Below are 14,920 nucleotides of genomic sequence, written 5' to 3'. Positions count from 1 at the left end.
TCATGAAGCTGTTAACTGTGACACAGACAGAAAGCAACTTGACAACGTTATGCAGAAAGTCCAGAAGACCACCTTTCTTCAGTAATGCGAACCAGTGTCCATACATCTATTTCCTTATTGGTTTGCTATATGACCTTGAATAAAAGGAAACGTACTTATAATAAGAGATGCTTGCAAGTTTTCTACTTCTGAGTTGTGTAGTTAAATATGGCTGACTATCTTTGATATATACCTCATATTAGACTCCTATCCAGGGGTGGGCAAAATGTGGCCCACCAGGCCATTCTATCTGGCCCACGGGACCCCTAAAAAATTTAGAAAATTAATATTTATCTGCACTGGGCTGCTTGTCATGCAGCCCACAATGGCTTGCCAAAACTCAGTAAGCAGCCCAGTATGCTGTTAGCCTTCTTCTTAACAAGCTCACACTATTGGCTCATATTCAGCTTAATCATTCCCTACACTATATACTCTACTCTCCACTATCCTTTCACAACATCTGATGAAATGAACTTGAGTACACAAAAGCTTGTGTGCACACTCTCTATCTCTTCATACTTAGTCTATAAAGAGACATATCTACCCTGCTTTCTTACTGACTTTAGACTAACCTGATGAATTACCTCTATGCACCTCATAGTAGTTGCTCTGGTATAAATAGATGGAGAACCTCTTTCTTTCTATTTTCTCTTTACATATTTGCTGAGAGGCCCCATCTATCAAATTATTCTTTATTTTTTTTACACAGCATAAAAAAGGGGTCTCTTTCTCACTTGAAAATCTTTACCATCATCTCACTTATTTCTCATCTATTGTTTATTCTTCCACTGGAGTCTTTTCCTACTATGAGCTTCATTTATGGGAAGCATTTTTCTGCACTTGTCAGAAAAGCTTCTGGTAACGTTTCCCTCCAGTGACTTAGAGAATCACCTCTCTAGCCACAAATATCAGATTTCATCACCGCCCCCCTTCCTTTTTTTTTGACCCCTGCTTGTGTTTATAACACATTTAGTTATACACAGGAGCAAAGGACAGATCTTAGCAGTGCTTATTCTGTAGTCCAAAAATACCTTCAGTCTTTTAAAACATGGGTTATCACAGGCTTTCAGGAGTGTGAAGTCTTTTCTTTCTCTAAGTATGTGGGCCAGCTTTTCTCCAGTCCCTTTGAATCACTATTTCTGATATGTGAATCTCTAACAATAGGGTGCTGAATGCTGATTTTCTGTCAAGTGAAAGAGCTGTGTCATTGTGGGCTGGGTATAGGAGTGAGAGGCAAGTATCCTCAATTGAAATTGTGGTTTTAATCCCAACTTCCTCAGAAGCCTTGGCAAATCAGTCCCTGCCTGTTAACTTATATGTGCAATGGTGATAATGCCATCTATTCATTGCACAAATGTGTTTGAAGAAATGTAACTGATGTGCTAAATTGTGATGGCAGTTGTAGAGTACATTGTAGATAAATAAAAATACAAATACTAACAGGAATTTTTTTAATGGCATTCCTCAAATAGATTGCATTCCTTCCTAATTCAGACTGATCATAGATAGATGTGGTATTTGGGAAATAACCATAAGCACCATGTAGAAAATAGGTAACTCATCATTAGGGTTATTTTTAGATATAAAGGTGAAGTGGTTAAAATACATAATTATTCATTCACAACAAAAATATTTTCTCCATCAGTGAGGATGAAAATTGGATCCAATAGCAAAGCAATTTAAAGTGAATTTCCCAGTCTGCAAAGTTTATATGCCATGCAGAAGATTAACTTCTGTCTGCAGGTATAACAATTAAATCCAATGAATAAAATGAAACTATTTAGGGGATGCTGATGAGTTCTGTTACTGTTTCTTCACTAAGCCATTTAATGAAGGATTGTGTCCAGTGTTATGAGAACAAAGGATAGTTTTACATTACTTCTGTATTAGTCTTTATATTTTGATACATTTGTTTTCCTATATATGTGAATTTATAATAATTCTTTTACTGGATAAGAACAATGGCTCAGTCAGAATGATATCCAGGATAGGCGAGTATGTCAAGAGGTACAGGTAATACCATGGAAAATGATCCCATGTTAACTTTGCACACACCAGTTCATGAATCCAGTAGCATAACAAAGCAGGGGAAATTGGGGTACCAGCTCTGGGTGCTGACTTGGGGGGGGGGGTGGTGAGGAATAAAAGTGCCTGTGCTAGCCAGACCTGCTGCCACCATGCTGTGAGAAGAAGAGTAGGTTACACTGGCCTGCCTATACACTGCTGTGCCAGGGTATGCAGGAGTCATGCTATGCCTTTGCCAGAATCAGAAGTAGTAGCTTAATAGTCTAGCTACATTATTGTGGTACTGTACCCAAGCTAATCAGTCCTATTTTTCAGCAGCATTTATTAGCCTTGATAGAGGGCCACACTAGTTCAGCTACTATACTTTATATGATTTTAGAACAATCATGTGAAGAGCTAGCTTGTGGGTTGTCTACAACTCACTGCTTGGAATTATCAAACAAACAGAGTGGCCATTACAAAATATCTTGTAGTGGACAATTATGGAATACTCCACTTGGAAGTTACATTATAACCCAAAGGATAAAACGTTTCATATGACAGCTTAAGTCTATCCAATAAAATATATCACCCACAAAAAACCTTGCTTCTTACAGTTCCTACACTATTACAGCTACATCACTTTAATACTGGTATAACCCTAGACAATTTAGTGGCCAGCTTATGGCCTCCTGACTCATGAAGGTCTGTAAATGTTTTAATAAAAAAAACCAAAACTAAACTAAACAGTGAAATAAAATCCTCCCTTATAAGAGTATGGATTAGTCCTGCACATAAAACTGATTTTTTTATTCACAGTGAAAATATCTATACATTCATTAATGCTCCTTAGATACTGAACATTTAGTTTAGTACTTCCTTAATAAAGCACTAATAAATGCACAGTACCTAAAGTTACTGCAAAGTAGGGTCGGCACACGGCTATTTGGTGATGTTTACTGTACATTAACCTAATAACACTACACAATAGTCTATTAGCACAGTTTTTGCCATGGCATGCTACTGTACATGGGGGTGCTCTGGGTCAGAATACAAGGGGATCAGGGGAAAGGGACCTTACAGTGGGGGTCTACTACCGGGCACCTAACGAGGGAGAAGAACTGGACCAGGAATTCTCAGGTCAGATCACAAAGACAGTTAAGTCAAGGGACATGGTCATCATGGGTGACCTAAACTACCCAGATATCTGCTGGGAAGAGCAGTCAGCCAGGTCTTACCACTCACGTAGGTTACTAGCCAAGTTACACAGCCTCCATCTAACCCAGGAGGTTCACAGTCCTACCAGGGGAAATGCCTTGTTGGACCTGGTCCTGGCCACAGGCAATGACCTGGTGACGGGGCTGTGGGTGCTCGACCACCTGGGCAATAGCGACCATTACCTACTGGAATTTACCATCCAGTGCAAGGTGGCAAAGGCCTGCAGCAAGGCAGCAGCCCTGGATTTCAGGAGGGTGGAATTCAATGTGGTAAGGAGGTTAGACTGAGGTCTCGGAGGGGAGGGGAGTTGGGAGTGGCTGTTTCTTAAGGAGATGATCCTCCAAGCCCAATGTGTGACAATCCCCACACGGATCAAAGGGGGAAAGAGTGCTCAAAATCCCCCATGGCTCACCAAAAGGATCCATGAATGTCTCAAAGTCAAAAAGGAGGTGTACACCCAATGGAAAGGAGGGTGCCTAGGATCGGGAACCAACTTCCAAGGGAAGTGGTGCTGGCTCCTACCCTGGGGGTCTTTAAGAAGAGGCTTGATGCCTACCTGGCTGGGGCCATTTGAGCCCAGTTTTCCTCCTGCCCAGGCAGGGGGTCAGACTTGAAGATCTACAAGGTCCCTTCCGACCCTACTTCTATGATTCTATGAAGGCTAAGGCAGAGATGGAACTGGGACTAGCAACCTGGATCAAAGATAACAAAAAGTCCTTTTTTAAATACATAGGGGTAAAAAGAAGGTGCCAAATAATGTGGGGCCTCTGCAGGACATGCTTGGTAATCTGGTGGTAGCACCAGATGATAAAGCTAATCTCTTTAACAGGTTCTTTGCTTCCATTTTTCTGAACAGGGACAGGGACATCCCCCACACTGGGATTCTGGACGGTCCCAGGGGAGGTGCAGCCAGGCGTAGGGTCAGTGAGGACCCAGTCAGGAAACTTCTGGAGAGACTAGATGTGTTCAATTCAGCAGGTCCTAATGACCTCCATCCCAGAGTGCTTAGGGAACTGGCAGAGGTCATTACAGGACCCCTGGCACAGCTTTACGAGCACTCATGGTGCTCTGGTGAGGTGCCTGATGACTAGAAAAGGGCCAATGTGGTCCCCATTTTCAAAAAAAAGGAGGAAAAAGGATCCAAGAAACTATATGCCTGTTAGTCTTACCTCGGTCCTGGGGAAGCTCTTTGATAAAATTATCCAGGAGCACATCTTCTTCTGTCTCTACATAAAAGCCATATTAGGCATGAAGTAAATCAGATCACATTGCACCAGATCCTTGCATAGTTCAATGCTTCCTATGTCACTGATGGGACTATAACAACGTGGGGAATTTCAAATTGCTCTAAAGTACTCTGTAATTATTACAGCTCTCATGGTGCCTTGAAAGAAACCATTTTGTCCTCAAATTATACTAATATAAATTCAGAGGAGCTGATTCTCATCTATTAAAAATGAGTGGAAGTAGTACTCATTTGACAAACACAAAATGAATCTAACAAAACTTAAGGGAAGAGATGGTAGAATATGGCAAGAAATGAAACCAATGAGAGAGTAAGGAAGTTTTACTAGTTAGACCCCTTTCAAAACCAGTTTATTCTATGTGTCATTTAAACCAGTATTTGTAGCTCTGTTGATTTCGGCCCACAAAACTTCTCTTTGAGTTGGATCTATCTCTGAATTTGCCTCAGCATCTTCCTTCCTTCCTTAGGATATGAAAAAAGAGAGCTCTGAACAAATCTAGCAAGCTGTAAGGCTTAAAGCACACAGCCTAGAAATTGATGAAGAAACCTTTACAGTTGGCTTTCACATACTGTGAGAGCCTGCAAAACTGGTTCAGCAAATGACATAGTCACAATCTAGGCAAGTGCTTAGTACAAAAAAAATTCACAGAATATTCCATCATGATTTCAAGTTTGATTTAGTAAGTAATGTATCTGTTAAGTTATGTTCCCATGTCTGTAGTGTATAGACTTGGTAGAGTACAGAAACAATATAGTGTATGCAAAAACACAAATCATGTTTGTTTACCAGGCTAGACAAAAAGCATCTAACAAATGGTTGCATATGCAAATTCTATACATACAATTCCAAAATGTGTGTCTTATTAGACAGTCAGATTTATCTAAATAAGAATAATCAGACTGCTTCATGTTATGCTGTTTTTACAGGAATTTCTCCCTTTCCCCAATGTTTTTTTTCAAGTTCAAAGAAATTTTTGCCAACTGAAGTGATATTTTGCTATTTGTTCAAAGTTGCACTTCAGACTTCTAATATGCAATATTTTTTTCAAGCCAAGTAAATATTTTACAGGCTTGACACTGCTAATGACACTGGTGTGTAATTATAAGTTATAAGAAAAAAAAAATGTCTCTGGCTGTTTCTGTAAACTTTCAATATGCCAGAGTCACTGCAGAGGAAATACAGCAGACTTTATTTGATGAGTCCCATTCAATCGAAGCTATGCATCACAAAATGTAACAAAGTTAATGCATTACTAGAATTCCTTAGCTCCACTATTTGTGGATATTTAAGAGTAAATAGGAAAATTAAAATGACTAAAAAGAATCTTGCAAAAGTGGGACAGGCAGAGAAGTTTAGAAAAATTAATAACATGGCCCAGTAAAAAAAAAGAGAAGAAAACATAAATGACAGCTTATTATAGTGCTATTCTAGTTTCAAGACAAAAGTGAGGGCTTGTCTGAAGTTTTGGGGTTTATTATTTTTTTTAAAGAAACATTGTATTTATTGTGGAAAACCATACTGCTTCATTTATTTGTAGTGTTTTTTATAACTATACATTTAGTCCAGTCTCTTACATTTTTCATTTTGTTATCAATAATAAATAAGGCTATTGGCACAATCTTGACTTAAAATTTAAATGCAAAATGTTTTCTTATTATGTATAGTAACATTCTACCTTGGGACCTAACACAGTAGACCTTTAACCACTTTCTCATGCAAGTTTTCTGTGTGACTTCAGGGTTTCATCCAGACAAGCATGGCCACTGCGGTAGATGGCGCTATCTGTGGCGCCACACCCCACGTGTTGAGGCATTTCCAGTGCTGCTGCCTTGCATCCAGGGGTCAAAACATCGATGCAAAAAAAAAAAAAAAATGGGGTGGTGCATGTGGGGACAGTGTGCGCTGCCCAAAACCAGAGCCTGGTTCACTAGAGCCACACTCTGACTGCTGACCAGGCTCCAAGCTGCAGGAGCTCTGCAGCTGCAGCTTCCCTGGCCCCCAGGACCTCAAGTAAGGCTGCTGGGGCCAGACACTGTGCTCACCCCAGCCTCCCCTGCCTCATCTGGGTGCGTGGCACAGGCATTCCCTGGGGACAACTAGCAGCAGCATAAAGTGTCCCTGGGGAACCAAACATCTGCAGTCATCTGGACACAGCCAGTGGGTCTGTTCCCAAGAATGAGAATTATTTGTGTTAATAAGGTTCACAGAATTGGAAAGGATAATCATGTGGGGAATAGGGAACAGGTGGCCCATAGATTTTAATCCCGATTGTGCTACTGATCCTGCCATGTGACATGGACAAGTACCTTTTTCTGACTGAGTTTATCTGTCCTTAAAAAGGGGGACTGATGATAAAACTTACTTGTTATCCATTACAGATATTTAATGTCCCTAGAGTCCTTTGAACATATAAAAATTTGAGGACCCACGCCCGAGAACGCTGATTTTGAAGAAAAATGAGTTAAGAGAAAAATGGCAACAGTAAATTATTTTATTTTTAGCTATGAAAATTTACAAGGCTAATATAAATATGTTTTTCAGCAGTCCAATCATAAAGTATAATGGATGGAAAAAAGACAGTGTACCTTTTGTATTTTCAAGTGAATTATAATGTACTTATTTTGGGTTACAGTGACAAGTCATTTGGAAATTCAGTCAGAATTATACAATTCTGTATTTCTTGTTATTAGCACATAAACAGTATTGAATTGAAATACATTTGGTCCACCTACTTGTTTACATCATAAACGCTCCTTTTCAGTAAAATGTGAAGGGAATCTGAAGCAGCAAAACACATTTGTAAGAAAACTTATTAGATAGCAGCTCTGTTCATCCTGTAATCATGGTGAACTGGTTGCCTAATTTTGAGATGAAACATATTACTTCCCTCTTGTCCAAATTGCCCAGTTTGCCACTTACATTGCCTGATAGACAAGTTAGTTAAGCTATGAGCTTTACCCATCTCTTTACCAGCTAAACCCATTTCTCCTGAGGACTTATGCAGATCTTCAAGTTTGAATAAAGAAGAAAAAGAATGGCAGGGGGAGAGCATGAAATTCACACAAGCATCAGAAAGAGGCATGGTTTATGTGATTAAGGATTTCTCATTAAGAAGAAACAACAAGACTGTCACCAGGGCATATCCAGAGAGCAACCTACCCGACAAGAGAAAAATTGAAAAGCTTGGCTTGGGTACCTTAGCAAAATTAAGGCTAAGAATGATTGTTATCTATTAAATACATCATGGGTAAAAATGCCAGGATAGGAAAATAGCTCCAGGACTATATTGGCACAAGGACAAAGGACCCAGATTGAATTTAGGCTGGAAGTTAAAAGAAGGTTTCCAACTATCAGAGGAGAGAGAGAGAGTGAAATTGGGGAACACAGTTTTCAACAGGAAAATAAAACATATTCAGTTTTCAAATGGAGCTTGGTCCATTTATGAAAGGGATATGACATGGTTGCCTGTGATAGGTGACTAGACTTGATGAACTAAGAAGTTCCTTCTAAATGCATGGTCCTATGGACTATCCAAATGTGCAGTTGTTAATAATTTCCAACAGCATTAATAATTTCTATTGAAAATAACAAAATTGTATAAAGTTTTAATTATTTAAATACAATTATAAGTAGTACTTACTTTGGGGTTTTTGTCTCTGCAGCTCTTTGGCTTGTTGACTATGTGACTTATTTCAATAGTGTACAGAAATGGAAAAGAGCCTGGAAGTTTATTCAAATAGGCAGATATAGCTTTAGATATAGATTTTAAAGAGTTTGGTTTTATTTATGAACTCAGTATCTTTTGTTATATCAAAAATGGGCAAAGCAATTGAAAATGAATGTACTCATATTAATTAACGGAAATATAAAAACAGATTTGCAATATAGAAACAGGTGCAACATAAGCAAATATCTCTTCAGAAAATATATCTTATGCATAAAACATTAACATATTACTGTCCAGTCTGAAACTCTCTTAGCCAGATGTCAGTTTGAGAAGGAAGTTTATTGTTGAGCAAGTTGTATATGTGTGTGCTAAATAACTTTATCCCTAATTGGATTAAAATTATATTCTTGAAAAACAAATTTAAGGTGGGCTGATTTTTTAATTAAATATTAAATTACTGCCCAAAATAGTAAATTCTTTCTTTTTATTATCTACATTCAGGAATTTGACTTCACCCTTTGCACATAAGGAATTACTAAAAGATACTGATATGTAAACAAGTAATAGAACTTAATACATATTTTATTCCACCAAGAAAATTAGGAGAAAGAATCAATAAAGAGCATATTCACAAAGTTTCCACTACCTCTGTTGTTTTCCTATTGTATCATTTGTTTTTTACACAATGAAAACATGTAGAAACCACACAGGCGTAGCCAGATCCTGTACTGCTGTAAATCATGTTTTCTAATTATAAACATAAGGCCTTCCTGTATTTATCCTGCTGCTCTGCTTGATTCCTGGTGGTTTATAAGGTCTCCTCTGCACATTACAGGTATCACACAATTAACTAGTTAATTGCACAATTACCTTAAGACCAACTACACGTGCAAAACAGCTATCATGCCATACAAAGCTCCAACCATCTATAAAGTTAGACCTCGAAAATGGGTTTCAACTTTATAGCTGATTGCTATTGAATTATAATTTGCACATGTAACAGGGTCTCCCTTGTGGCTGGGAGCCACTTCAGCTGACAGGGCTCTAAGCTACAGGGCTGCATCATACACAGCTGAGGTTGGGAGTCCCACAACTAAGGGGACTCTCAGCCCCAGCAGCTGCCAGCTCTGGTTACCACTAGCATGAGGACTCAGAGTCCCACAGCTATGGACACTAGGTACTGAGACCCAGCTGGGTCCTGGCACATTTGAGTGTGTAGCTGCCAGGGAGTGTACAACATTCCTGGGCCTTGGGAGATGACAGCTGCAAAGATCTCCCAGGCTCAGGGGTGAGTGGGGCATCCCCGTGGCTGGGAACCCCCTCAACTGAGTGGGCTCCCAGCTTTGGAAGCTTGCTTCTTGCTGATACAGGGGAAGCCTGGAATTGGGCTTCCCCTGCACTATCAATAGGGTGTGATGGGATCTAATGCACGATCTCATAATCTTGCCTCCTTCCACGTACGTGTGTCACAGCAGAAGGTGTGATTGTGTGGATCATGGAATAGATCCCATAGCACCTTTACCTGCATGTGTAGAGGGGACCTAAAGCATACAACATAGTGAATATTAGTTGAGGGCTTATCCATATTTAAAGGAATAGTACCCTATTTCTATATACCACAGTTTCATTTCTGGGGAAATTCCATTATGGATGATACTTGATTGTCCCAGGGGTGCAGGGGTTGCACGAGAATCCCAACCCAAAATAGAAGGCAGCCCCAACTTACCCTCTGCAGGGGCCGAAGGGAGTAAGAAACCGTTCACGCGGCTCATCAGCCGTGTTCATATTCAGCTGGGGCCGGGTGATGTCAGTAGGAGACACCACCCGGCGGAAACAAAAGGCAGCCCTGGAGGCACAGGAGTGTTGTCCCCAAAGGACAGTGAGTTCGTGCCCGGTGCGCTTGTGCCAATAAACACACAGGGTTGAAGGATCAAACTTAATCTTTATTTCTGCGCAGAAAGTGGTGCTTGGCAATCGTTCGCAAAGCAAGCACACCCACCCCAGTGGGCGTCTGCCTTATATAGCTACGTAACAGGTTAAACTTGCTGATGTGATGAAATGTGTAGCAAGCCCAGCTAGTAACCCCACTTCCAGCTCCCCCCCAAGTAACCCCCCTTCCTTCCCCGGGACTTTGTTGATACAGCTTTTCCTTCTAGCGAGGCCAGCAATTAAACAACTAAGCAACAAGCCATCTCCCCCAGCCTAAACAACCTACTCTATGCCCTTGGTTAGATAAAATACTTTTTCAAAACATACAAAGCTGTTCCCGAAGTATAGAAACTGCAGTGAAAGTTCAGGGGTGCTCATCAGGAGGGTGCCTGGTGAGTGGAGACTTGGCGGGGAAGCCCACACACCGGGAGGCACAGCCGCCACGTTGGGCAGCCTGGGACAGCGGGGGTAGAGCCTGCGGAGGCACCGACAGAGAAGCTGGCAGCGGAACCGGTGGGGGCACCAGCAGCAGAGCCAACAGCGAGGTCAGCAGAGAAGCTAGCAGCGGAGCTGGCGGAGGCGCTGGCAGGAGAACTGTCATAACCCAATGATTTTAAGTGCCTCGGCACAATGGAATTTTCCCACCACATGAGAGTCTCTGTGCACAGCAAAAGTTTTCTGTTGCAATAGAAAACTCCGGTGCAAGAGAGTTCCCACCATTTGTACGCAAATTTGTGTCCTGTCATTGGCCGATTCGAAATTATTCCTACGTGGCGGCTAGCGATTGGCTTGTTAGCCGTATAAAATTCTGTGCGACTTCCGCCCAAGTTGGAGAACTTTGAGCACACTGCAGAGTGATTTCAGAGAATTCCTGAGTTGTGGCAGAGTGAATCGATAGCCTGATCAACTATCGATTTTTCTCCCCGTTGCTGAATGCTATCCCTCGACATACCCCTTTTCCTGCATGCCTGGTTTATTTACGGATTCGCTGGCCCGGTTTTGCCAGCTGGAGCAACTTGTGTAATTATTTAAGTGATCGGACCACCTGTGTCGCGGCTACTAGCGGCGTAAGTAAAGCCCTTTTGCAACCAATACATTTTGTCTGCCTCTCCATTCACCAGCCCGCCCAATGGCCGAGCAATTTGTAGATCACCTCAAGTCGGCTCCAGCCCCGGCCATCTGAGACATGGCAACGAGGATGGGATTTAAGGGCACGGTGATGGAGACGAACCTAATTGTGTGCTGCCCTTGGCGCACCGGGATCCGCCGCATGGAAAATGCAAATGATCTATGGGTGCATATCGCCTACCACCAGTCGGTATAAAGGGGATGAACGAAATATTAACGGCTACTTCTCCATAAAGAAAGAAGAAGCGGTCATAAAAGAGTGGAGGACAAAGCTATCCCTTGGGGAGTTCGGGTGTATAATGGGGAGCGACCAGGTCTACTATCGACCACTGGAGGAAACATCGACCATATCCCTAGCCGGGGTGAAGGCACAGAAGGCAGAAAAGCTGACCCCCGCTCAGGAGTTTGCCCAATGCACCCGATATCTGAAGGAAGGAGGGGAACCCACCCCAACGTACTGGTTCAACTGTCCGGATTTGGTGCCTGGGTTGCGGGGTCATGAGCTCCTCGTTCAGCTCCGGGAGGATATGGAGACCAAGGGCCATCACGCGACCAGATGGGGTTTAACCAAGTGGAAAAAGGGGAAAATGATGAATGTGTTGTTCCGTTCAGTAGTGGGTATACTGAGGGAATATGCAAATTTGGATGTTCAACTGCATATAGCGGGCAAGGAGTCGCTGGAGCGGACGGCAGAGAACTCCAGAGCGACGCTTATCAATAGTGCCAGCCGCATGATGCCGCTGATAGAAAATGGCACCGAAAGAAACGCGAGCCTTCCAGAGAACCTGGAAAAGAGGGGCGGAGCTTCGGAAGAACCGGTGGAAATCCGCCTAGCGACCCCGCCCCCTGAGGTGACGTTGTTCCCAATGGCCCTGCCTCCTTGTCACGGGGAGGGGGCAATGGGAGGAGGGATGTATCCAGTGCTCCCGCCTGATGAATTTAACTCTCTCTCTGCCACAGCTCACCTGATAGCTGTGATGAAATGTGTTGCAGATGAAGAAGGTACCACGCGTACCACTGTTACCTCTCACACACGCACCTGACCAGAAATGCAGGAACTTTGCAGGGAATCTAAAATAAAACCAGAAGAGACTTTGGCCATGTGGTTGGGGTGACTAATAGTAGAATTCGGATCTGACATCTTAGACAAGGAAGAAGCAAGTGCCCTGACCCGACAAGCAGTGAGGAGTGGAGGGCGTGCTACTGATCTGAACGTGGTCATGGACAGTACACGCTGGCCCATCCCACTCCCAGCGCTTGTAGTGGGACAGGTAACCCACAAATTCCACGCCTGGCATGAGGGTCGCCCGCAGAAGGCCACTGCGGAACAACTCGTCTTGGCCATAATTGGAGTGTCATATCTTTCATGGAGCCCAAGAGCAAATCCAATGGGGCTAACGGCAACCCAACGCAAGGAGAGATGGGCTCATCGCCACCTATCAGACCCCGGAGCAATTCCAGCGCCTCTGGAAGCTATAGATGCCTGTGTAGAGGTATATGAAGGGACAAATGCTGTTACGCTCCGACTCTTTCTAAACCCGATGGTGGGTCAGCCAGTAGGAAATATCTTGGGCCATCTCCCACGACTGCAGGCGCTCATGAAACAAAGTGAAGGAACTTCTAATGATGTAAAAGACCGATCTTCGGCGTACCCAGTTGAAGCACCGAGACTGAGATGCCAAGAATTTAACCCCCAGCGAGAGCTATGGTGGTCACTTCAAAGAACATTAGAGGAAAAGAACATGTTCGGGTTCCTTCTCAGTCATTCTGGACTCACGAAACCTCAACTGCGTATTTTGGGGGATAAGAGCCAACACCGTCTGGCCGAAGCATTAAGATACAAGTTCAAGGACCAACCAAAAAACGAGTAATGGCCGTCGGCTCTGCCGGCGGCCTTCTGCAACTCAAACCTGACCCCACTGACCCTCGTCCTTACGCCGAACTTACTGTCTATGACCCTGCTGATCCAGATGACCAACAACGAGTACTCTTCCTCCTCGATACTGGAGCTCAAGTTAATGTAATTAACTCAACGATACCCCACCAGAAAACCACCAAAACGATTAAGGTACAAGGACTTAACGCTATTGCAGTCACAACAAAAGTCAAATTCTTAGTCCAAGGTCATCAATACGCTCTAGAGGCTGTGCTAGGGGGCATCAACATTCTAGGAATCCTGGGGATTAAAGCGCTTGACCTTAAAGAACAAGTGCTACAAGCGTTACCCATTATTATCGCAGAGCAGGATTGGCATCGACCAATGCTTCGTAACATCTCCACCTGGCGGTATCAACCAATCCCAACCAAGGGTCCCCTAAAAAAGTCCCTTACTGACCTCCTGCGGTGACTTGAGCAACGAGGATGTATTAAAACCGTAACTGCTAGCACCTACCTGTCACCAGGATGGGGAGTTGTGAAACCTGGAAAACCCAACGAAGCCCGGCTAGTCGTCGATTATAGAGAGGCCAACAAAAGATGTCAAGTACTTCAACAACCTAATCCTTCTACTTTAGCACAATGCGTGTTCGAGATGGCTCAATTCCAGCAAAGTAAGTGGGTTGGGGTCACACTGGATTTAAAAAACATGTTCTTTTCAATTCTGATAACTGACCCTGAAGGAGTACTAAATATGTGAATTGATGGCACTATGTACAGATGGACGGTTTGCCCGCAGGGGTATCGCAGCGCTCCATCGCTGGCTACTGGTGCCATGAACAATACCCTGAAGAATTTTCATGCCTCACATTCTCTTCCCCCAGAGGAGGAATTAAGAATCTGGAGTTATGTCGATGACATTGCTATCATGGGTCGTGATAGCTCCGTCGTTATTAATATAGTTAACCAACTAGTCGCTCACCTTCAGAGTGAAGGATGGATGATCAATGAGGAAAAGTCATGCTTACATCCTGTAGATGACATCACGTTCCTCAGCACCCGATATATTGGTTCCATCCGCCAAGAAATCTCACATGATGGTCCTAACATTGATCCATTAAAGACATTCCTCCCTGTTACTAAGAGACACTTTCAACAGCTTTTAGGTCACTTAAACTGGTGCCGGCATTATGTTGAACCCAGTCATTTGGCGCTCCTTACTAAATTACAGCGACAGATCCGTGACAAATCCCAAAAATCCACAGCTTGGACGAAAGGAGATCAGCGGAACCTACTTCGCCTGTTAGCCACGGTTAAAAACACACAGCTCCATGCAATTGATCTTGGTGAGCCATTAATCGTAACCCTTGGGTTCACCACAAACCACGTGTGGGCTGTTGTGCACAACCCTCGCAATGAGCTAGTATACACTGCCCATAAGACGCTTCAAGCGGCACAACATCGGTATGAAGCTATAGGGAAAATCCTCCTAGCTGGACAGCTAGTGGAGCCATTAGCAAGGGGGCATGGGACACTATGTGCTCCCGGTGCTACATTGTTACCCTTGCTGGATGCGGAAAAAGTCGACCCGCATTTTCAGGGGGAGCCTAAAACGTGGAATATATTGGTGCTTACCCACCATTACAACTGGCACTGCTGGAAGTTTGAAGATACGACGCCCAATCCTAGCCCAGGAGATGAGGAAAAGGTCCCTACACTGTATGGAACCTCTGCCCCAGCATGGATGGCTTCAGATGGAACCTCCTGACATGGCGGAGGCTATGGGTACTATTGCAAGGCTTGTCACGATAAG

Source organism: Alligator mississippiensis, chromosome 6, assembly GCF_030867095.1.
Source record: "Alligator mississippiensis isolate rAllMis1 chromosome 6, rAllMis1, whole genome shotgun sequence".
NCBI classification, from domain to species: domain Eukaryota; kingdom Metazoa; phylum Chordata; order Crocodylia; family Alligatoridae; genus Alligator; species Alligator mississippiensis.
This window is presented reverse-complemented; position numbering follows the sequence as displayed.